This window comes from Saccopteryx bilineata, chromosome 7 (genome assembly GCF_036850765.1).
Source record: "Saccopteryx bilineata isolate mSacBil1 chromosome 7, mSacBil1_pri_phased_curated, whole genome shotgun sequence".
NCBI classification, from domain to species: domain Eukaryota; kingdom Metazoa; phylum Chordata; class Mammalia; order Chiroptera; family Emballonuridae; genus Saccopteryx; species Saccopteryx bilineata.
In genome coordinates, this window is record NC_089496.1 from 79935583 (window position 1) to 79958103 (window position 22521).

General features: G+C 42.9%; 1 protein-coding gene and 2 non-coding genes across 5 annotated transcripts in view; 1 reads left to right on the plus strand and 2 right to left on the minus strand.

Moving 5' to 3' along the window:
• The window catches only part of IDE (insulin degrading enzyme), a 116063-nt gene that overhangs the window by 78077 nt on the left and 15465 nt on the right, over nucleotides 1-22521 (minus strand). The window contains exon 2 of one of the 3 annotated variants that reach the window (XM_066238366.1): nucleotides 2822-2867. The exons of the other annotated variants lie outside the window; for them this stretch is intronic. The gene's annotated coding sequence lies outside the window, so the exon portion shown is untranslated. The remainder of the gene's footprint in view (nucleotides 1-2821; nucleotides 2868-22521) is intronic. 3 annotated transcript variants of the gene reach the window in all.
• LOC136311343 (U6 spliceosomal RNA) lies at nucleotides 11350-11456 on the plus strand. The gene has a single exon (XR_010726744.1). It is a non-coding gene; the product is annotated as a U6 spliceosomal RNA (small nuclear RNA).
• On the minus strand, nucleotides 12961-13036 carry TRNAA-GGC (transfer RNA alanine (anticodon GGC)). Its single transcript has one exon. It is a non-coding gene; the product is annotated as a tRNA-Ala (tRNA).

The window sequence follows — 22521 nt, forward strand, 5'->3', positions numbered from 1 at the left end:
TCTACCCACTGAGCCACCAGCCAGAGCCTAAAAAAACCCTTAATTTGGGTTCGATATAAATTGCTTTATTAAAAAATGAGCTTCAATCTAGCAGCAACTTTAAGATTAAATAAACCTCCTAACGAGGTGGTGACGCAGTGGATAGAGCATCGAACTGGGAGGCAGAGGACCCAGGTTCGAGACCCCGAGGTCGCCAGCTTGAGCACGGGGCTAATCTGGTTTGAGTAAAAGCTCACCAGCTTGGACCCAAGGTCGCTGGCTCGAGTGAGGGGTTACTCGGTCTGCTGAAGGCCCGCAGTCAAGGCACATATGAGAAAGCAATCAATGAACAACTAAGGTGTCGCAATGCGCAACGAAAAATAATAATTGATGCTTCTCATCTCTCTGTTCCTGTCTGTCTGTCCCTATCTATCCCTCTCTCTGTCTCTGTTAAAAAAAAAAAAAAAAAAAAAAAGCTCAGTGTACACCACACAGATGCTTAAGCTCCTTCCTGCAAGTCTACTAGAGGAAGGGAGGGGCTGGGATTCCAGCGATGAATTCCACTATGTGGGAGCAAAAACTAAAGGCTATTCTTGTTTCATTGCCATTGTTTACACCCAAGCCCTCTATTGTACTTGTCCAGCTAGATTGATTTAGGAGAACCAAAAGTTACAAAGGATTAAAATGTAATCACAATGATGCTGATAATGATGGTAGAGCTCTGAAACTTCTTCTACCCACTCCACAATTGTAGTGAGGGGATGAAATACAGCTCACTGTGGTAGGACAAGCTGCTCTATGTTTTAGTCTGTGGGAAGTGAAAATTTCATTCTAATTAAGATAACCATCCTTAACTATAGGCTACGTTCTGTAGTTTTTACAGGGTGCAATTTGTCTTGTCCAGAATTTCATTTTCTTAAAGGAAAAAAATATGATCAGAGGCATTATATAAATCATTTGGGCACTGAAGCTATGCCTGATTAATATCCCTAGTGTGACTAAAGAAAAAAGCAATAGATTTATTCTATAAGTCAAACAGAAAAATTAGTCCAACTACTTTCAGACATCTGTGTACAAGATCAAGAACAACTATAAATTTCCAAGCTGGCAATGCTCCCAAATCAATCATGACTTTTTGTGGAAACAAAGGCCAAGAGGAATAATAGTGACATTTTCAAACAAGATCCTTTCTAGCAATCCATATTCAACAAAGTTTCTCAATCTATTCAATATACTGTGGGACACTTAAAGAGGGAGGAGAAAAAAGATTGGTAAAAGCTCAACAGTCACAGGCTAGCTTTACCTAGAGCATATCTCTCAACACATCCTACAACAATTAGATTCTCACCTTCTGGAGAACTGAAGGAAATGATCTGGAACTCCTCTGATGATGAATTCAACAGCTTGCCTGTCTCTGTATTTATACTCATGAGATCACATGTCTGTCTATCTCAGCTCATTAGCATAAAGCCTTCCAAAGTAATTTTATCTATTGCAAATGTTCTCCAATATGCACAAAAAAGCGAACAAGTGAGTATTACGACTCTTAATGACAAGCTAGTGCTAAATCAAATATTTTACCAGACATTTGATATTTTTAACCTGTCAAAGTCAAAATCTTAGAAGCAAAACAATTACTTTTAATTTCAGGAACATTTTCATACATTGGAAACTTCATCATAGACAGAGAATTGTCAGTACTCAGCATTCTAATAAACTTGGAGAGATATTAATTGCAGCGTATTTTGTAATTTTGTTTAGAATTTAAAACAATGACTAAAAACACAGAAGGCAAAATGTGGAAGAGACATTGGCTGTTACCTACTTATTTTTGCAATTCAAGGACTAGCTGCTCTGACTCTTTCTGGGAGCTTATTAAAAATGTAAAATATCAGAAACCAGACAAGATCCCCAGATAGGCTAGTCCCTATCTTATTTACACAGAATCTGAAGCTCTAGGACCTTAAATCACCTAAGATCATCCAGCAAAATGGTATAATTAGAACTCAGTTCTTGACTGTGCCCACCCCAGCGTCCCCATGTCTACACAAACATTCCAGGAGGACTATGTAGATCCAGACACTACCACTACCGGGCACGCTGGCTACAAAGAGGAGAGTGCCAGAGCCCTTGCTCTGAAGGAACCCAGTCTGTGGACAGATATGAAAACAAGTTGTCTTTGAACTGTGGTGACACAGTTGTCCCAGAGCTCTATGGGAGTAATAAAAAGAAGGATATACCTAACTTTCTAGGAGGGGAGAGAGTAGGTGAGTAGAAGTATGCCAAATAGAAGGAAGGGAATACCCGAGGAGCGAAGGACTGGTGGTGAGAAAAAACAGAGAGGCATAAAGCGAAATACAAAAGCTTGAGGTTAACAGAACTACAACCAGAACTCCACTGAGAGATCACAGACTTTTATCTGGACATGTAAAGGCCTAAACTGCAGGTTTGTAAAAACAAATTCCCAAGTAGTTCATTTCCAAATCCTCGTATCAAGAATTTTTTTCTGCAAATCATTTTTATTCAGATGAGCTTTCACCAATCTTTTTTCCTAAGTGTTCCTCAGTGTACTGCGAGATTGGGAAACTCGGCCTTCTGTCTACCTACCTCCACAGCCTCAGACATAATTAAAGTCAAACCTGATGCTTTTTTCTTTTTTTCCCTTTTTGCTCAACCCCTCCACTCTCCTCATGCAGTGACCCCCCCCCCATTTCTAATTTATAAATGGATGACCTATAAACCCAAACAGGTAAATGATCATTCTAATAGTCAATTATGTGGACTATTCCTTCTGTGGAATTCAACCACCTACTCCCAAGCCACAAGCAGAAGTTGAGCTTACCTTATGGCACTCCTGAATGAGGAGGAGGCATCGAAGGAGAGAACGCCTACAATCAGAACCACATGAAAACATTTCTTAAAAATGTTTATTATATTAATTTGAGAGAGAGGAAGGGAGAGAAGGAAAGAGAAAGACAGGAACATCGATCTGCTCCTGCATGTGCCCTGACCGGGGATTGAACTGTCAACCTCCATGCTTCAGTATGATGCTCCAACCAACAGAGCTATCTGGTCAGGGCACTCCATTAACACTTCTTCCCCATAGAAAGCAGAAGTTAGAGAATATAAAGATCATAGTGGCATAAGCCCTAGGATGCCTCACTGTGAGACTACACATTCCCAAATATTCTTTACGTTCCTTGACCTAAAAAAAAATAGCAGGTCTCAGGGAACCATCTATCCATGGCTCTTCACTTATAGGGACCAGTTCACCTCATCTCACACCAGCTAGATCATAAAGGCGGGTATAAACTAAATCCTGTCAATTAAATCCTCTTTTCCCGTGATGAGATACTTCGCCTTTATTCCAGGCAAAATGTCATCTGTGCCTTCTGGAAAGGAGCTTACAATAAAAAAAAATTAGCCCTTATGAATAAGGACCACTGTAATTTAAAGGAATCCTATAGCAGTATCATTTTAAAGATATGTGCTTTTGCAAATTTTGTTCTTTTCTTTGCACCTACATATCAATGGTTGTTTATTCCAAAACTGACAAGCTTATGTGGGGGTGGAAGATATTTTACATTATCCTCTAGGTTTTTTGGGTGGTCTAATAATTAAATGGACATCAAACAGATTAACAAGAGGAAATAAACTTAATTACACATGTATGTATATGTGTATGGGAACTCCACATAATGAATCAGAGACCCCATACACATTAAGAGGTTCATAGAGAGAAAGGTAAAAAATGGTATGTACAATATTCTAAGCTAAGAATAAGGTTCAGTGCCTTGGGGCTTCAGAGGGGAAGAAGGTCATTTGCAGAATAAGAGCAGATGTGCCCTATAGATAGGTCATAAAGTAATTTTTGGTGATATGGTGATAACTCTTATTATGGGCAAGGCCCCAACTTAAATTTATTTTTTATTTTAATTTTTCCATTGATTTGATAGAGAAGGAGAAAAGAAGGGAGAAAGGGGGGTGAGAGGAAGAGGAGGGAGAGAGAGAGAGGTAGAAGGAGAGAGAGAGGGGAGAGAAGAAGGGAGAGGGAAAGAGAGAGAGGCAGCAACTCGTGGTTCCACTTCAGTTATTGCATTTAGTTGTGTGCTCACTGATTGTTTCTCCAATGTCACAGGGATCAAACCCGTGACCTTGGTACTCAAGGACGATACTTTATCGACTGAGTCACCCAGCCAGGGCCCCCAACTTAAATTCTTTAAGGGAGAAGTAAAAGTTTCTCTTGAGCCCGCAGGGTCTCTCCATCGCCTTCAGCTCAAAATAAGCCACATTCCAAAGTTACACATTTCAGCAGGCCTGTGCTGAATAACTTCACTCAACAGGGAACATTTTATAGACTTTATGAAGGTTTAAGCACAGCTAATTACAGAAGGTTTCTTATACAGTAGTTGTCATTTTGGAACCGAACCAAAAGTGTTTCATGTGTATCCTTCCTCCACAGGTAGGTTTCCGGCTGTTAGAAAAGGTGAGAAAGATGCCACTGTACAAGGTAACCCTAACAATCACTCCATTTTAAAAGTGTCATATGCTTTATAAACTGCTAATTTAATCTTTCCATTCTCCCTGAGTGACAACTCACAGCAGCTTTGATGGTCATTCCCCTTAACTCCAGATGAGAAAACAAAAGCTCAGTGGTTTGGGTGATCTACCCAGTGGCATTCCCATACCTGATCTGTAACAAACCCCGACCTATAGAGAGAGAGGAAGCATGGGAAGGGGAGGGACAGAAGGTGGTGCTTAAGGAAATCGTTCCTGGCTTTCTTCCTAGCTTCCAGGTACCGCCCCCACAGCCCTTCCCTGACCCCGTTCTCCTCCCTAACAATCCCAAATAACAAAAACAAGGAAGTGAAATCTTAAATAGGTCAAGATTAATTCTGCAAGAAAAGTTTTTTTCTCTTCTTTCTCCCATACAAAACAGATAAGTGGTGAAAGGAGTCTGAAAGAAAGCTTCTGATCTGCCAAACAAGTCCCTCGGCTGAGAACCATATTATCTCACTTACTTTGCTAATAAGAAATAAAAAGGAAAATATATAGCAGGATTAAAGAGAGTGAAGAGTGTATAGCATTGTCTCATGCATGAAAGGGAATATGAAAATAATTACCACAGTAGATATGCAGGGTTATGGGTAATTTATTTTTTAGATGCATCCATTAAGCTATAGGAACAGAAAAACAAAAAGAAAAATCATGTAATTATCTTGGTAGATGCAGAAAAAGTACTTAACTAAATTCAACCATCAGCCTGACCTGTGGTGGCGCAGTGGATAAAGCATGGACCTGGAACACTGAAGTCGTGGGTTCAAAACCTTGGGCTTGTCTGGTCAAGGGAGTTGATGCTTCCTGCTCCTTCCCCCCTTCTCTCTCCTTCTCTCTCTCTCTCTCTCTTCTGTCTAAAATGAATAAAGTCTTAAAACAATTTAAATTCAACAATCATTCATGTCTTTAAAAAAGTCAGCATACTTAAAATAAAAGGGAGACTATTCTTTCATCCCCACACTATCATCTCTTCTGTTCAACATTTTACTGGGAATTCTGACTAGTGCAATAACTCGAGAAAAAACAACATAGAGCTGAGACAGGAAGGGAGGGAACTGACATCTTCCATTTGAGTAGGGTATATATAGTAGGTCATGGCAATCTGATTCAGGTTCAGTAACTAGAAAAAAACCATAATAAATTACAAAAATCACATTTTAAAAAATGTTGGAGAGGTGGAGCATGAGGACTGGATAAACTGGAATTCCAGAGAAGGATGAACCCAGAGCTGAGTTGATGATCATCACCCATCAATTAAAAAAAAAGTCATCCTGGAAACCGTACCACTTGGATACTGAAAAGTAGCTATCCATATCAAACAGGTGCTAAACAGAGAAGGCGAACTAAGAAATTAATAGTCCAATTAATGGGATAATTATCTAAAGCTTCTCAGGTGTGTCCTGAGACTATTCATTCTATTGTTATCCTAACCAGAAGAAATAGGAAGCCCATTTAAGTATGGCATGAGTCAACTTAACCAAGTCAATAATAAAGTATGTTAAACATGTTAATCAAGTGTTTACTCATCATGATAAGACCTGAAAACTAGCTTTTAGTAATTACTTATTTTAAACTCCAGTTAAGAGTCTAATAAAACTTGATATTCTCAGCAACCAATTAAAAGTGACAAGCAATAAATGTAATCCAAATAAAAGCAAAATAATTAAACTTCAAATAAATTCTCCCCTTGCTGGGCAAATCAGTTTGTAAAATGTGTTTTTTAGGTTTGCCCGCTCATATTTTGCATTGGCCTGGGCAGTGCAGTGAGTGAGTAGTCTGTGAAAGGCTGTGCTGCTTGCCCTCTGGGCAGCAGACTGCAAATTGTGGCTTACCTTCCTGCTTGGGAGAAGTGATGTATTACTAACGTTTACTGAAGAAAAGACCTTTTCCCCAGCCTGGGTTTTGCAGGAAGGGAAGGAGTGCAGATGTGGAACCGGAGCTGAGGGGCTTTGGGAGCTCCTCTGAGGCTGGTGGGGCCTTTGATTCCAGGAGGAAGCGGAGAAGACTGTCCGGGTTGTGGAAGGAAGAACGTGGCAGGGCTTTGGGAGCCCTGAATGAGAGGGAAGCAACCTTCCCTGCCTGTTTGCTCCTCCGCTGGTACAAGACTTTAATACAGGAATGGCCCACCATTGTTTGGCTCCTCTGTTTCTTTGCCATCTGCCCGAATCCAGTGAGAACCTGCATGGCCATAAGGGCGGCAGCCACTGGCCATACACCCCCCCCTCAACAATTTTCAACATTTATATCAAACAATAATTTATCCAGGATATGAATTACATAGGTTTTGTTATTTTAAAACAAAACAAAAATAGCCCTGGCTGGTTTGCTCAGCGTTAGGGCGTCGGCCCAACGAGGGGATGTCCTGGGTTCGATTCCCGGCCAGGGCACACAGGAGAAGCGCCCATCTGCTTCTCCACCCCTCCCCCTCTCCTTCCTCTCTGTCTTCCCCTCTCCCGCAGTCACGGCTCATGCCAGCAAGTTGGCCTGGGCGCTGAGGGTGGGCAGCATGGCCTCGCCTCAGGGACTAAAATAGCTTGGCTGCCAAGCAATGGAGCAATAGCCCCAAATGGGCAGAGCAACACTCAGTAAGGAGCTTGATGGATGGATCCCAGTTGGGGTACACGTGGGAGTCTGTCTTTCTGCCTCCCACCTCTCATTAAAATTTTTTTTCACCTCAGTCTTAGAATTATTTCTTCAAAGAAACATTTAAATTTTTTTAAAAATCAAAACAAAAAATAATAATATGTAAACATGTCTTCAAACTGAGAATTAATTTTGCATATGGGTTATCTTATCTTCCTCATAGAGGCCCCTTGGTCCCAGAACAGCAAGACAGCTCAAAAATCCCTGTCATGGTCTCTAAAGATTAATTTAAATCACAGGGTAGAAAGAGTTATCAACCTGTAAGTAATTCTCTCAAGACAGCCCTCCAACGAAAGCAAACCACAACACCATTTTCAGTATTCTGTGTAGCTCCACTGGAGGGCGCAGTGACATCCCTGTGTACACTCTGGTTCTGAAAGAGAGAATCCTTTCTTGTTCAGCTAATGCTCATTCAGGAAGCTTGACTTGCACTCTGCCTTAATATGATCCTCCATGCCAGTACTGACCCCTCGACCACTTCCAGCAGCTTTCGGTAATTATAGGATAGTATCAATATATACCTTCACCTTTACTGGGTGACCCTTTTGCTACTTAGATCCTGGATACTATTGGACTCTTTTGGTCAAACTGGGCTTGTGGGACTCATCCAGTTTTGCCAGTCAAGAGTCACATGAAGTGTTCACAGAGGTGCATTAAATTGACAGGGACACCTAATATTGCATCAGACTTGGACAGCCTTTATATATAGCACTTCTGTTGTAAAATAAATATATAGGTAGAAATAAATTTCACCAAGGCACAATGTCTGGCATGTTGTAGGCACCCATAAATGGTCACCTTTTATTATAATCATCATTGTAATTATGATCCTGAGGGGTGAGATGCAAACAGATAATCTCAATAACCACATTATTACTAGCATTACTTAACATATACACATGCAATTCCAGTTATATAGTGTCATCTCCAGAAGTCAAAAACATTCACTGGACAGGCTAGTAATACGAAGGTACTTTATAAAACTATCAAAAAAACAAGTAAATAATTATCTCTTTGAAACTGCTATAGGTAAGCCATTGTTTATAGTCTGTAGCTCTCAAAAAGTGACAATTTTGCTCCCCAAAGAGACATATGGCAATGTGTCACAACTGAACTGTCAATACTGAAGTATGCAACTGGTGACCAGTGAGCACGGAACAGGACTGCTGCTAAGCATCTTGCATTGCACAAAACAGCCCCTTACCACAGTTATATCTGGCTCAAAATGTCAACAGTGCCAAGGATAAAAGACTCTAGTTTATAGTTCTGACTTTATCATCCAAAAATAATGAATGAAAATCACTACAACCAATTCAATCCACTTAAAAGTATGAGACAGCTTCATCAAAACATACAAAGCTATCTGCATTAAATTTCCATCCATCTAAAGAAGATGTGGCACATCTACACTATAGAATACTACTCAGCCATAAGAAATGATGACATCGGATCATTTACAGAAAAATGGTGGGACTTTGATAACATTATAGGACGTGAAATAAGTAAATCAGAAAAAACCAGGAACTGCATTATTCCATACGTAGGTGGGATATAAAAGCGAGACTAAGAGACATTGATAAGAGTGTGGTGGTTAAGGGGGGTGGGGGGAGAGGAAGAGGGAAAGGGGGAGGAGGAGAGGCACAAAGAAAACTAGATAGAACGTGACAGAGGACAATCTGACTTTGGGTGATGGGTATGCAACATAATTGAATGACAAGATAACCTTAACATGTTTTCTTTGAATATATGTACCCTGATTTATTGATGTCACCCCATTAAAAAAATAAAATTTAAAAAAAAAAAGAAAAAAAAATGTCCATCCATCCATCCATCCAAAAAGGGCTTAAATGAAAAAAAGGGGTAAAACTGTTCATAGGAGAAAAAGAGAGGAGTAGCTTTGCAATCCCTGAGTAAGCAACTGAGCGCTGTAGTAAAGGGATCTGCCTTAGAAAGGGCACAGCCTGGGCACTGGAACAGAGCCTTCCACAACGTTCACTCACTATCCTGCACTGCACGAACTCCTTATGGCAGAGGTCGGGAACCTATGGCTCGCGAGCCAGATGTGGCTCTTTTGATGGCTGCATCTGGCTCACAGACAAATCTTTAATAAAAAAAATGTTAAAAATATAAAACATTCTCAAGTATTACAATCCCTTCATTTCCTACCACTCATGTTCATGGTTGCGGGTGGCTGGAGCCAATCACCGCTGTCCTCCGGGACGACACCAAATTTTTATTGGATAATGTAAAACGTACACAGGTCGTTGTATGGCTCTCATGGAATTACATTTTAAAATATGTGGCGTTCATGGCTCTCAGCCAAAAAGGTTCCCGACCCCTGCTTTAATAGGAATATACCTTCAATGCACCCCTTAGAAAGATCCTATAGTCACCATTTTCCCTGCCTGGGAAAATTAAACCTCATAAAAGTTATTTGGTTAGGGTCATACAGGCATTATTTTTTTTTTTTTTTTTTTTTTTTTTTTTTTTTTTTTTTCCACAGAGACAGAGTCAGACAGAGGGATAGAGAAACAGGAATGGAGAGAGATGAGAAGCATCAATCATCAGTTTTTCGTTGCAACACTTTAGTTGTTCATTGATTGCTTTCTCATATGTGCCTTGACCGTGGGCCTTCAGCAGACTGAGTAACCCCTTGCTCGAGCCAGTGACCTTGGGTCCAAGCTGGTGAGCTTTGCTCAAACCAGATAAGCCCATGCTCAAGCTGGCGACCTCGGGGTCTCGAACCTGGATCCTCCGCATCCCAGTCTGACGCTCTATCCACTGTGCCACCGCCTGGTCAGGCAGGCCACACAGGCATTAAATAAGAGAACTAGATTCAAATCCAAGACTTTAGACACCAAAGCATCATGCTCTTAACCATCCCACCAAGTTAAAATAATTATTTTATGTACAGAGACAACTAATGGATACTCACAGAAGTTGAGTGTGGTTACGTATGGATTAGGTGATCTTTATTCTTTGTACTTTTCAGAATAGTACAAAAAGAATCTTTGAAAACATAAAATTTAATGGACTTGAATGCACCATGACCTGCTTACTAAGTTTATAAGCCCAAAGTGAACGTTTATTATTACTATTATTTTGTTATTAACTTGGTTCAGCTACATTATAATATAATGCCTAATTAATAAGGAAAATAATCTGGACTTTTCCATTCACTATATTTGCTGACAACCTGGTCCCCTAAGAAAGCAGTCTGTTGGGCTTCAACTGTGGTGGTGTAGTGGATAAGGCGTTGACCTGGGATGCTAAGGTCACCAGTTTAAAACCCTGGGCTTGCCCTGTCAAGGCACATATGAAAAGCAAGTACTAGGAGTTGATGTTTCTGACTCTTCTTTCTCTCTCCTCTCTCTCTAAGATCAATTTTAAAAAATCTGAAAGGAGGCCCTGGCCGGTTGGCTCAGTGGTAGAGCGTCGGCCTGGCGTGCGGGGCACCCGGGTTCGATTCCCGGCCAGGGCACACAGGAGAAGCGCCCATTTGCTTCTCCACCCCCCCTCCTTCCTCTCTGTCTCTCTCTTCCCCTCCCGCAGCCAAGGCTCCATTGGAGCAAAGATGGCCCGGGCGCTGGGGATGGCTCCTTGGCCTCCACCCCAGGCGCTAGAGTAGCTCTAGTCGTGGCAGAGCGGCGCCCCGGAGGGGCAGAGCATTGCCCCCTTGGTGGGCAGAGCATTACCCCTGGTGGGCGAGCCGGGTGGATCCCGGTCGGGTGCATGCAGGAGTCTGTCTGACTGTCTCTCCCCGTTTCCAGCTTCAGAAAAAAAAAAAAATAATAATAATAAAAATAAAAAATCTGAAAGGAAAAGGAAAAGAAGAAGAAACTAGTTTGTTGCCTCACAACTCAGGCAATTTCCAAAACAATATTTTTTACGGTTTGTGATGTGAGGTGAAAGCCTGAAGCTGACCTTGGAAGAAATGTGTATCCTAATTCCAGAACCTGCTTCCTTACTCAAGTGCTGACCCAATGTGCTTTGGTTCAATGTTGCTGTCAATTTTACACTTCATTTCATTTCTTTCTACACTTAGGATAGGAACTTAAGGTAGTTTAGAAATTAACAGCCCCTAGATTCTGACTTTTAAAAATTTTTTTTAACCACAGATGCTACTCTGTTTCTTTCTTTAGATACAGACTTTAAGAAAACTCACCCGTCTTGCTTCCTTTGGCAGCACATACACTAAAATTGGAACAACACAAAAAAGACTACCATGGTCCCTGTGCAAGGATAACACACAAAGTAATGAAGTGTTCCACATTTTTAAAAAAGGAAAAAGGGCCTGACCAGGCATGGCACAGTAGATAGAGCGTCGGACTGGGATGCAGAGGACCCAGGTTCGAGACCCTGAGGTCGCCAGCTTGATCATGGGCTCATCTGGTTTGAGCAAAAGCTAACCAGCTTGAACCCAAGGTCACTGGCTCCAGCAAGGGGTTACTCAGTCTGCTGAAGACCCCCGGTCAAGGCACATATGAGAAAGCAATCAATGAACAACTAAGGTGTTGCAACACGCAATGAAAAACTAATGATTGATGCTTCTTCTTCTTCTTCTTTTTTTTTTTTTTTTTCATTTTTCCGAAGCTGGAAATGGGGAGGCAGTCAGACAGACTCCCGCATGCGCCCGACCGGGATCCACCTGGCATGCCCACCAGGGGGCAATGTTCTGCCCATCTGGGGCGTCGTTCTGTTGCATCCAGAGCCATTCTAGCGCCTGAGGCAGAGGCCACAGAAGCCATCCCCAGCGCCCAGGCCATCTTTTGCTCCAATGGAGCCTTGGCTGCAGGAGGGGAAGAGAGAGACAGAGAGGAAGGAGGGGGGAGGGGTGGAGAAGCAGATGGGTGCCTCTCCTGTGTGCCCTGGTCGGGAATCGAATCCAGGGGAATCGAATCCAGGACTCCTGCACGCCAAGCCGACGCTGTACCGCTGAGCCAACCGGCCAGGGCCAATGATTGATGCTTCTCATCTCTCTCCGTTTCTGTCTATCTGTCCCCGTCTATCCCTCTCTCTGACTCACTGGCTCTGTAATAAATAAATAAATAATATTTTAAAAAGAAAGAAAAAGAAAACTCACCCCTCAAGCCCCAATTAGCAGGCTGCCTACAATTCTGAAATTATATGTGTTCTAGTGCCTAGAACTCAGTACTGTACACAACACGTTCTTCTCCTCTTCATAGTAATGGGAGCATCGTTGCTGTTATTAGTTCACATTTATTGAATACTTATCTATAAGATGGAGACATATACATTACATGAATTTCCTCATTTACTTCTCACTACGAACCTCTGAGGTAGATACTATTTTTGCCCCCATTCTGCTGTTGAGGAAAGAGGCTCGAAGAGAGAAGTAAGGAGTACCAGGTCACACAGAAGTAAATGGCAGAGACTAGCTACTGAGGCTCCAGAACCCCTATAGCAATGCAAGCCAAAGAGCAGTAATTATCGCCATTCTCATCCAACCCAAGTTCCTTTTTTTTTTTTTTTTTGTATTTTTCTGAAGCTGAAAACGGGAAGAGACAGTCAGACAGACTCCTGCATGCGCCCGACTGGGATCCACCCGGCACGCCCAGCAGGGGGCGATGCTCTGCCCCTGGGGGGGGTCGCTCTGTTGCGACCAGAGCCACTCTAGCGCCTGGGGCAGAGGCCAAGGAGCCATCCCCAGCGCCCGGGCCATCTTTGCTCCAATGGAGCTTCGGCTGTGGAAGGGGAAGAGAGAGACAGAGAGGAAGGAGAGGGGGAGGGGTGGAGAAGCAGATGGGCGCTTCTCCTGTGTGCCCTGGCCGGGAATCGAACCCGGGACTTCCGCATGCCAGGCCGACGCTCTACCACTGAGCCAACTGGCCAGGGCCGTAACCCAAGTTCCTTTAATAAATATTGTAGACAAGATCTACCAGGGGGTGCTAAATGTTTGAGATACAAAAAAATTAGCATAGTTCCCAAGTATCTCCCCAAGATATTATCAACTACAAAGGTAAAGATATTAATCTCTTTTTCTTGATAATTATGCTTATGTATAGAGGAAGTTAATTATTTTTGTTACTTTTCTGTAAGTCCAAAATTAGTCAAAATAAAGTTTTTAAAAATTGCCTGACTGGTGGTGGCACAGTGGATAGAGCATCAATCAACCTGACGTCCCAGGTTCGAAACCTTCAGGTCAACGTTTGGCCGCAGGCTCATCCAGCTTGAACGCGGGGTTGCCAGTTAAAGCGTGGTATCATTGACATGATCCCATGATCACTGGCTTGAGCCCAAGGTCACTGCCTTGAGCTAGGGGGTCACTGGCTCAGCTGGAGGCCCCCCACTCCATTCAAGGCATATATAAGAAGCAATTAATGAACAACTAAAGTGACGCAACTAGGAGTTGATGCTTCTCACCCCTCTCCCCTCCTGTCTTTCTCTTCTTGTCTCTCGCTAAAAAAGGTTTTTAAAAATTAAAAATACAGCCCTGGCCGGTTGGCTCAGTGGTAGAGCATCGGCCTGGCGTGTGGAAGTCCCGGGTTCGATTCCCGGCCAGGGCACACAGGAGAAGCGCCTTTCTGCTTCTCCACCCCTCCCCCTTTCCTTCCTCTCTGTCTCTCTCTTCCCCTCCCGCAGTCGAGGCTCCATTGGAGCAAAAGATGGCCCGGGCGCTGGGGATGGCTCCTTGGCCTCTGCCCCAGGCGCTAGAGTGGCTCTGGTCGCGACAGAGCGACGCCATAGAGGGGCAGAGCATCGCCCCCTGGTGGGCGTGCCGGGTGGATCCCCGTCGGGCACATGCGGGAGTCTGTCTGACTGCCTCCCCGTTTCCAGCTTCAGAAAAATACAAAAAATAAAAAAAATAAATAAAAATTAAAAAATACACCCATACCCACTCTGACCTACCAAAAAAAAAAGTTAATGCAGAGGCCTAAACTTCATTAGAGAAAATGTTAGAACCAAGATTATGCTACTAGAAGGCCAAAGTTAGAAAACAGTACTGTATTCCCCCAGTATAAGATGCATCATTTCCCAAAAAATTTGGGGTTTAAAAACTGGGTGCATCTTCTACAGTGGTTGTAGATTTTTTTGGCTTACATTTCGCTTTTTCACACTTGTTTTTGTGCTCACTGTTGAAGACAGCGATTCATCATCAGGCACAGACTAGAACAAGCTAATGAATGGGGAGTTTTGGCGGTGATGAGGAGTTGTATGAAATTGATGATAAATAAAATTTGAGTTCAATAACTTTATGTAATACTTTTTTTTTCAAATCTGGGCCCAAAATTAAGGTGTGCTTTACCCATGGAAGCATGAGGAAATATGGTAAATATTTATCTAAGACTTTCCTAAGAAAATGGGCACATACTTTTTTTTTTTTTAAAGAGGACCTGCATATCACATACATGGATGAATACATTTCTAGGGGATTTTTTTTTTCTTTTTTTAGATTTTACTTCTTTATTTACTTTTAGAGAGAGGAGAGAGAGAAAGAGAAGAGAAGCAGGAAGCATCAACTCCCATATGTGCCGTGAGCAGCAAGCCCGGGGGTTCAAACCGGTGACCTCAGTATTCCAGGTCAACGCTTGATCCGCTCACTACAGGTAAGGCAGGCACATACTTTTTTATTTTTTTCTTTATTCTAGAACCCTGGTCAGCAAACTGCAGTTCACGAGCCACATGCAGCTCTTTGGCCCTTTGAGTGTGGCTCTTCCACAAAATACCATGTGCAGGCGCTACCTCTGTAAGGAATGTACGTACCTATATAGTTTAAGTTTTAAAAATTTGGCTCTCAAAAGAAATTTCAGCCTGACCTGTGGTGGCGCAGTGGATAAAGCATCAACCTGGAAATGCTGAGGTCACCAGTTCGAAACCCTGGGCTTGCCTGGTCAAGGCACATATGGGAGTTGATGCTTCCTGCTCCTCCCCCCTTCTCTCTCTCTCTCTCTCTCTCTCTCCTCTCTCTCTCCTTTCTACAATGAATAAATAAAAATTTTTTTTTTTTAAAAAAGAAATTTAAATCGTTGTACTGTTGATATCTGGCTCTGTTGACTAATGAGCTTGCCAACCACTGTTCTAGGACCATCAAGTAAAACTTCTCAGTCCTGAGCAATTTAGTTTTTAAATTTTTATTTCATACGCATTTATACAATTTTGAAAAAATTATCCATTCTGGTTATAGATTAAGTTTTTTAAAGTATAAGGAAATAAAATTTGCTAAATACCACCATCTAAAGACATATTCTTAATGTATGTCCTTCAAAAAAATGTACCTAAATGCTCTTCCCTTATAAAAGTTAACTAATTTTAAGTCCAACAATCCACTCTGTACTTAGGATGAGAACTTCTTATTCATCACACACCTACTTCATAGCTACCAACCAAAAAATCTTGGGGAAAAAGGCAAGGGCCATAGCCAGGTAGCTCAATTGGTTATAACGTCATCCTGAGATGCTAAGGTAGCAGGTTCAATCGAACCCAGTCAGAGCACATATAAGAGCCAATTGCGCCTGACCAGGTGGTGGCACAGTGGATAGAGCGTCGGACTGGGATGTGGATCCAGGTTCGAGACCCCAAGGTCGCCGGCTTGAGCGCGGGCTCATCTGGTTTGAGCAAAAAGCTCACCGGCTTGAACCCAAGGTCCCTGGCTCCAGCAAGGGGTTACTCGGTCTGCTGAAGGCCCACGGTCAAGGCACATATGAAAGGGCAATCAATGAACAACTAAGAAGTCGCAACGCGCAACAAGAAACTAATGGTTGAAAAAAAAAAAAAAAAAAGAGCCAATTGCCTGACCAGGCAGTGGCGCAGTGGATAGAGCCCTGGACTGGGATGCAGAAGACTCATGTTCAAAACCCCCAGGTCAAAAAAAAATCTCCCCCAAAAAAACCAGGTCACTGGCCTGAGCACAGGCTCATGTGGCGTAAGCTCAGGTTTACCAGCTTGAGTGTGGGGTCGCTGGCTTGAAGCCCAAGGTCACTGGCTCGAGCAAGGGGTCACTCTGCTGTAGCCCCCCCAGTAAAGGCGCATATGAGAAAGCAATTAATGAACTTAACTAAGGAGCTGTAAAGAAGAACTGATGATTGATGCTTCTCATCTCTCTCCCTTCCTGCCTGTATGTCCCTATCTGTCCCTCTCTCTGTTTCTCTCTCTGTATCTGTCACACACAAAAAATCAACCAATGAATGCATAAATAAGTGGAACAACAAATCATGGTCTCCCTCTCTCTCTCTCTCTCTCTCTCATTCAACCAATAAAAAAAATATTAGAATTAAAAAAGGCAAGGTAGTGATGTTTGTGAGTACATGGTTACCTATCATCTCCTTTTCCATCTCTTTCTGTACAAGTTAGGCCTTGTACTTGGCTTTATTTACAAACTTCAGGGTATTTAAAATAAAGGCTAATGCAAGTTTTAAAATATCCCCATTTCCAAGTGGGGTGAGGAGTGCAGTCTTGCCCCTCTGCACCACAGCACAGTAGCTAAAGCCGGAACAGGATGAGGAGGCAGATTTTTTTTTTTTTAAATAACAGTTTTATTGTATTTTTGCCAGGTATTATTTAATATTTTTTCATTAATATTTAATTTTTTAATTTTTTTATTTATTTTTACAGGGACAGAGAGAGAGATAGATAGGGACAGACAGACAGGAATGGAGAGAGATGAGAAGCATCAATCATCAATTTTTTGTTGTGACACCTTAGTTGTTCATTGATTGCTTTCTCATATGTGCCTTGACCGGGGGCCTTCAGCAGACCAAGTAACTCCGGGCTGGAGCCAGCGACCTTGGGTCCAAGCTGGTGAGCTTTTTGCTCAAGCCAGATGAGCCCGCGCTCAAGCTGGCGACCTCGGGGTCTCGAACCTGGGTCTTCCGCATCCCAGTCTGACGCTCTATCCACTGCGTCACCACCTGGTCATGCTAGGAGGCAGATTTTTGAGGGAACAACCCCAAGAGGGGTGTCGAGGCTCAAAAAAAGAGCAACTTCTCATGGGGCAGCCTGACATAGAGTGACAGTGCTCATGAAGCACCTCAAAGGGAACGGAGTGGCAGCAGGGATGACATATTGGTACAAATAAGGGGTGAATTAAATAAGTGTATTTATTTATTAAGGATAATAAGCACCAGGGACTTCGTTATCAGGGCTAGAAATTACAAATATGAAAAAAGAAAAAAGCTAAAATGAACCTTGTAGCCTGACCAGGTGGTGGCGCAGTGGATAGAGCGTCGGACTGGGATGTGGAAGGACCCAGGTTTGAGACCCCGAGGTCGCCAGCTTGAGCGCGGTCTCATCTGGCTTGAGCAAAAAGCTCACCAGCTTGGACCCAAGGTCACTGGCTCCAGCAAGGGGTTACTCAGTCTGCTGAAGGCCTGCGGTCAAGGCACATATGAGAAAGCAATCAATGAACAACTAAGAAGTCGCAACGCGCAACGAAAAAGTAATGACTGATGCTTCTCATCTCTCTCCGTTCCTGTCTGTCTGTCCCTGTCTATCTCTGCCTCTGTAAAAAAATATTAAAAAAAAATATATATAAAATGAACCTTGTAGTTTTAGATTAGAACTGGAGGTTATCTGTGTGATTCATGGTTTCTAATAAGGTGGATAATATTCACACATGTATATTTATATACGTAAAAGAGAACATCTATTTATTTGTATGCATGTATTTCTAGCTCTGTCTACTAAGAGGGCCGGGGAGCGGCGCTTCTCCTCCTCCTCCTCTTAAACAGCAACGAGTACACCGAGCACTAAGAACTTGGTTTCTACATTTTATTCTCCACTAGAAGGAACCAGGGCTCCTTGGAGAAATGGTTAATTTCAGGACTGAGGCAGAGGAAGTACAAAATGAATCTGGAACATCTTGTTATGCCAAAAAATAAGAAAAGTACAAAAAGAATGATGGATATCAAATGAATACAGGAGCCAGCTTAAAAGGGCACCCACTGCCCATATCTGGAACAATTTGAGCATCTGATTGAGAAATGGCAGCCACGAATTAAAACCCTTTAAATAAAACAGGACAGAAGTCCACACTGAAAAAAAATATATGAGTAAACTGAAAGTTTGATGAGGAACACTGTATTTACATTAGTTGTAAAGTATTCCCCCTGAAGATACTTAAAGAGAAAAGAGTCACTTTACAGTAGACAAGAACCTATCTTATAGTGATCAAAGTAAATATAACCAATAAAGGACAAATCAACATTGAGTGCCAATGATAGGGCACAATAAAAAGACAGAAAACCATTGCCTGACCTGTGGTGGCGCAGTGGATAAAACATCAACCAGGAACATTGAGGTTACCGGTTCAAAACTCCAGGCTTGCCTGGTCAAGGCACATATGGGAGTTGATGCTTCCTGCTCCTCCCCCCTTCTCTCTCTCTCCTCTCTAAAATGAATAAACAAAGTCTTAAAAAATGATTTTTAAAAAGACAGCAAGCATCTCTTGTGATATTCCTGCCAAAACTGGGTATTTAATCATGTGGAATAGTAAGAAAAATCTAAATTAGGGCCATTCTGCAAAGTGACTGGTCTATAAATTTCAAGAGTCAAGGTCATGAAAGGCTTTGTCTGTGGAACTATTCTAGTATGAGGAGAATAAAGAGACACAACAACTAAAGACAACACTAATTCTTAACCGAATCCTTTCATTAAAATATCCTTCGGTAAAGGACATAACTGGACAACTGGTAAAATTTGAATGGGATTTGAGATTTATATGGTAGTAATGTCACAATGTTAATTTTCTGATATTGACAGTTGTGTTACGGTTATATAGGAAACTATCATTGTTTGTAGGAAATCACACTAAAGAAACTGGAGGTGACAGAGCATTGAACTGGCAGTTTACAATCAAATGGTTCAAGAAAATATTTTTAGCCCTGGTCGGTTGGCTCAGCGGTAGAGCGTCGGCCTAGCGTGCGGAGGACCCGGGTTCGATTCTTGGCCAGGGCACACAGGAGAAGCGCCCATTTGCTTCTCCACCCCTCCGCCGCGCCTTCCTCTCTGTCTCTCTCTTCCTCTCCCGCAGCCAAGGCTCCATTGGAGCAAAGATGGCCCGGGCGCTGGGGATGGCTCTGTGGCCTCTGCCTCAGGCGCTAGAGTGGCTCTGGTCGCAATATGGCGACGCCCAGGATGGGCAGAGCATCGCCCCCCGATGGGCAGAGCATCGCCCCATGGTGGGTGTGCCGGGTATATCCTGGTCGGGCGCATGCGGGAGTCTGTCTGACTGTCTCTCCCTGTTTCCAGCTTCAGAAAAATGCAAAAATAAAAAAATAAAAAATAGTTTAAAAAAAAAAAAAAGAAAATATTTTTACTAGCAATTTTTCAGTGCGAGACAGACTTTCAAAAATACATCACTCCAGCCTGACCAGGCGGTAGCGCAGTGGATAGAGCGTCGGACTGGGATGCGGACCCAGAGGTCGAGACCCTGAGGTCGTCAGCTTGAGCACGGGCTCATCTGGTTTGAGCAAAAGCTCACCAGCTTGGACCCAAGGTCGCTGGCTCCAGCAAGGGGTTACTCAGTCTGCTGAAGGCCCGCAGTCAAGGCACATATGAGAAAGGAATCAATGAACAATTAAGGTGTTGCAATGCGCAACAAAAAACTAATGATTGATGCTCCTCATCTCTCTGTTTCTGTCTGTCTATCCCTCTCTCTGTCTCTGTAAAAAAAAAAAAAAGAAAAATACATCACTCCATATACATTCATGATAAAAACACTCAACAAACTAAGAATAAGGGGGCCTGACCTGTGGTAGCGCAGTGGGTAAAGCATCGACCTGGAAATGCTGAGGTCACCGGTTCGAAACCCTGGGTTTGCCTGGTCAAGGCACATATGGGAGTTGATGCTTCCAGCTCCTCCCCCCTTCTCTCTCTCTCTGTTTCTCTCCCTCCCTCTCTCTCTCCCCTCTAAAAATGAATAAATAAAATTAAAAAAAACAAACAAAACAAAACCAAAAACTAAGAATAAGGGGATTTCTTCAACCTGATAAAGGATATCTATCTATGAAAAAGTCATAGCTAGCATCATATTAATGGTGAACGATTCCATGTTTCTAACCCTGGATCAAGAATAAGACAAGGCCCTGGCCGGTTGGCTCAGTGGTAGAGCGTCGGCCTGGCGTGCGGAAGTTCCAGGTTCAATTCCCAGCCAGGGCACACAGGAGAAGCGCCTATCTGCTTCTCCACCCCTCCCCCTCTCCTTCCTCTCTGTCTCTCTCTTCCCCTCCCGCAGCCGAGGCTCCATTGGAGCAAAAGATGGCCCAGGCGCTGGGCATGGCTCCGTGGTCCCTGCCCCAGGCGCTAGAGTGGCTCTGGTCGTAACAGAGCACCGCCCCAGATGGGCAGAGCATTCGCCCCCTTGTGGGCGTGCCGGGTGGATCCTGGTCAGGCGCATGCGGGAGTCTGTCTGACTGCCTCCCCGTTTCCAGCTTCAGAAAAATACAAAAAAAAAAAAAAAGAATAAGACAAGGATGTCTACTCTTGCTACTTCTATTCAACTTTAAAGCTGATCTGGCCCAAGGCCCTGGCCGGGTAGCTCAGTTGGTTAGAGCATCGTCCCAATATGCCAAGGTTGTGGGTTCGATCGTGGGACAGGGCACATACAAGAATCAACCAATGAAGGCATAAATAAGTAGAACAAATCGATTCCCCTTCCTCTCTCTATTTAAAATCTATTTTTAAAAATGTTAAAGATGATCTGGCCCAGCACCCACAACCACACAGCCAAGCTAATGGCAAAACCAAGACTAGAATCCAGTTGAATTGAGTCTTTTTACAAAAAGTTCTTTTCCACTACACTTTCTATCCTTTATGTCCCACTCCTTTTCAAACCAACTTGGTTCCTATGAGTAACTCAGACCTGCAAGAAATCTTGGAAATATACTCCAACCTCCAATTTCTTTATAATAAGAAACATACACATAAGTACTAGTTACTAGCTACACTGACATTTAGAGTATAAAAATGGCAAATTGTGAGCAAAAACAGAATTGTGTTTATGACCAGGGCTCCATACTCTGGACAAATTTATCCAACAAATACTAAACTCCTGTATGTGCCAGACACTGTGCTAGGTGCCAGGAATACAATTACAGGGGACCCTTACTCCTTCAGAACTCCTGGCCCTCAATATAACTAAACATTCTAAAATGAAGTGGCCTGAGCTTATCAGATGGTGGTGCAGTGGACAGAGCGTCAGCCTGGGATGCTGAGGACCCAGGTTCGAAACTCTAAGGTCACAGGCTTGAGTGTGGGCTCACCAGCTTGTGTGCCAGGTGGCTAGCTTAAGTGCATGATCATAGACATAACCCAATGGTTGTTGGCTTGAGGCCAAAGGTCGCTGGCTTGAGCCCAAGGTTGCTGGCTTGAGCAAGGGGTCACTTGGAGCCCTCTGGTCAATGCACATATGAGAAAGCAATCGATGAACAACTAAGGTGACACATGAAGAACTGATGCTTCTCATCTCTCTCCCTTCCTATCTGTTCCTGTCATTCTCTGTTTCCGTCTCTCTCTTGTGCTTAAAAAAAAATAAAATTAAGTAGCCTATAAAGCTGGACAAAGGATTATCATATTAACTGAATTGGAACTGGAACCCATAATCCCTACTGGACCCTTCTCTACATGGAGAAAAATGGCAGAACTTATAACAAATGAGGAAACTGAGGCCCAGGGTTATAAGAACTTTAATTTACCTTTTTAAATTTTTAATTCTTCCGCCTGACCTGTGGTGGTGCAGTGGATAAAGCATCGACCTGGAAATGCTGAGGTCGCCGGTTTGAAACCCTGGGCTTGCCTGGTCAAGGCACATATGGGAGTTAATGCTTCCAGCTCCTCCCCCCTTCTCTCTCTCTGTCTCTCCTCTCTAAAAATGAATAAATAAAATTTAGAAAAAAAAATTTTTTTTAATTCTTCCTTAATTTGAGAGAGAAAGAGACAGAGGGAGGGAGGAAGAGAGAGAGAAGCATCAACTTGTTCCCCTTAGTTGTTCCATTTACTTGTGCACTCACTGATTGCTTCTTCTATATGCCCTGACCAGGGATCGAACCCACGACTTTGACACACCAGTTCAACACTCTATCCACTGAGCTACCTGGCCAGGGCCTTAAATTTTTAAATGACTGTTTATAAGGAATAGCCCTTCTAAATCAAGACCTATCTTCTTTTTTTTTTTTTTTTACAGAGACAGAGAGAGGGACAGACAGAAACGGAGAGATGAGGAGCATCAATCATTAGTTTTTCGTTGTATATTGCAACACCTTAATTGTTCATTGATTGCTTTCTCATATGTGCCTTGACCGTGGGCCTTCAGCAGACTGAGTAACCCCTTGCTGGAGCCAGCAACCTTGGGTCCAAGCTGGTGAGCTTTTGCTCAAACCAGATGAG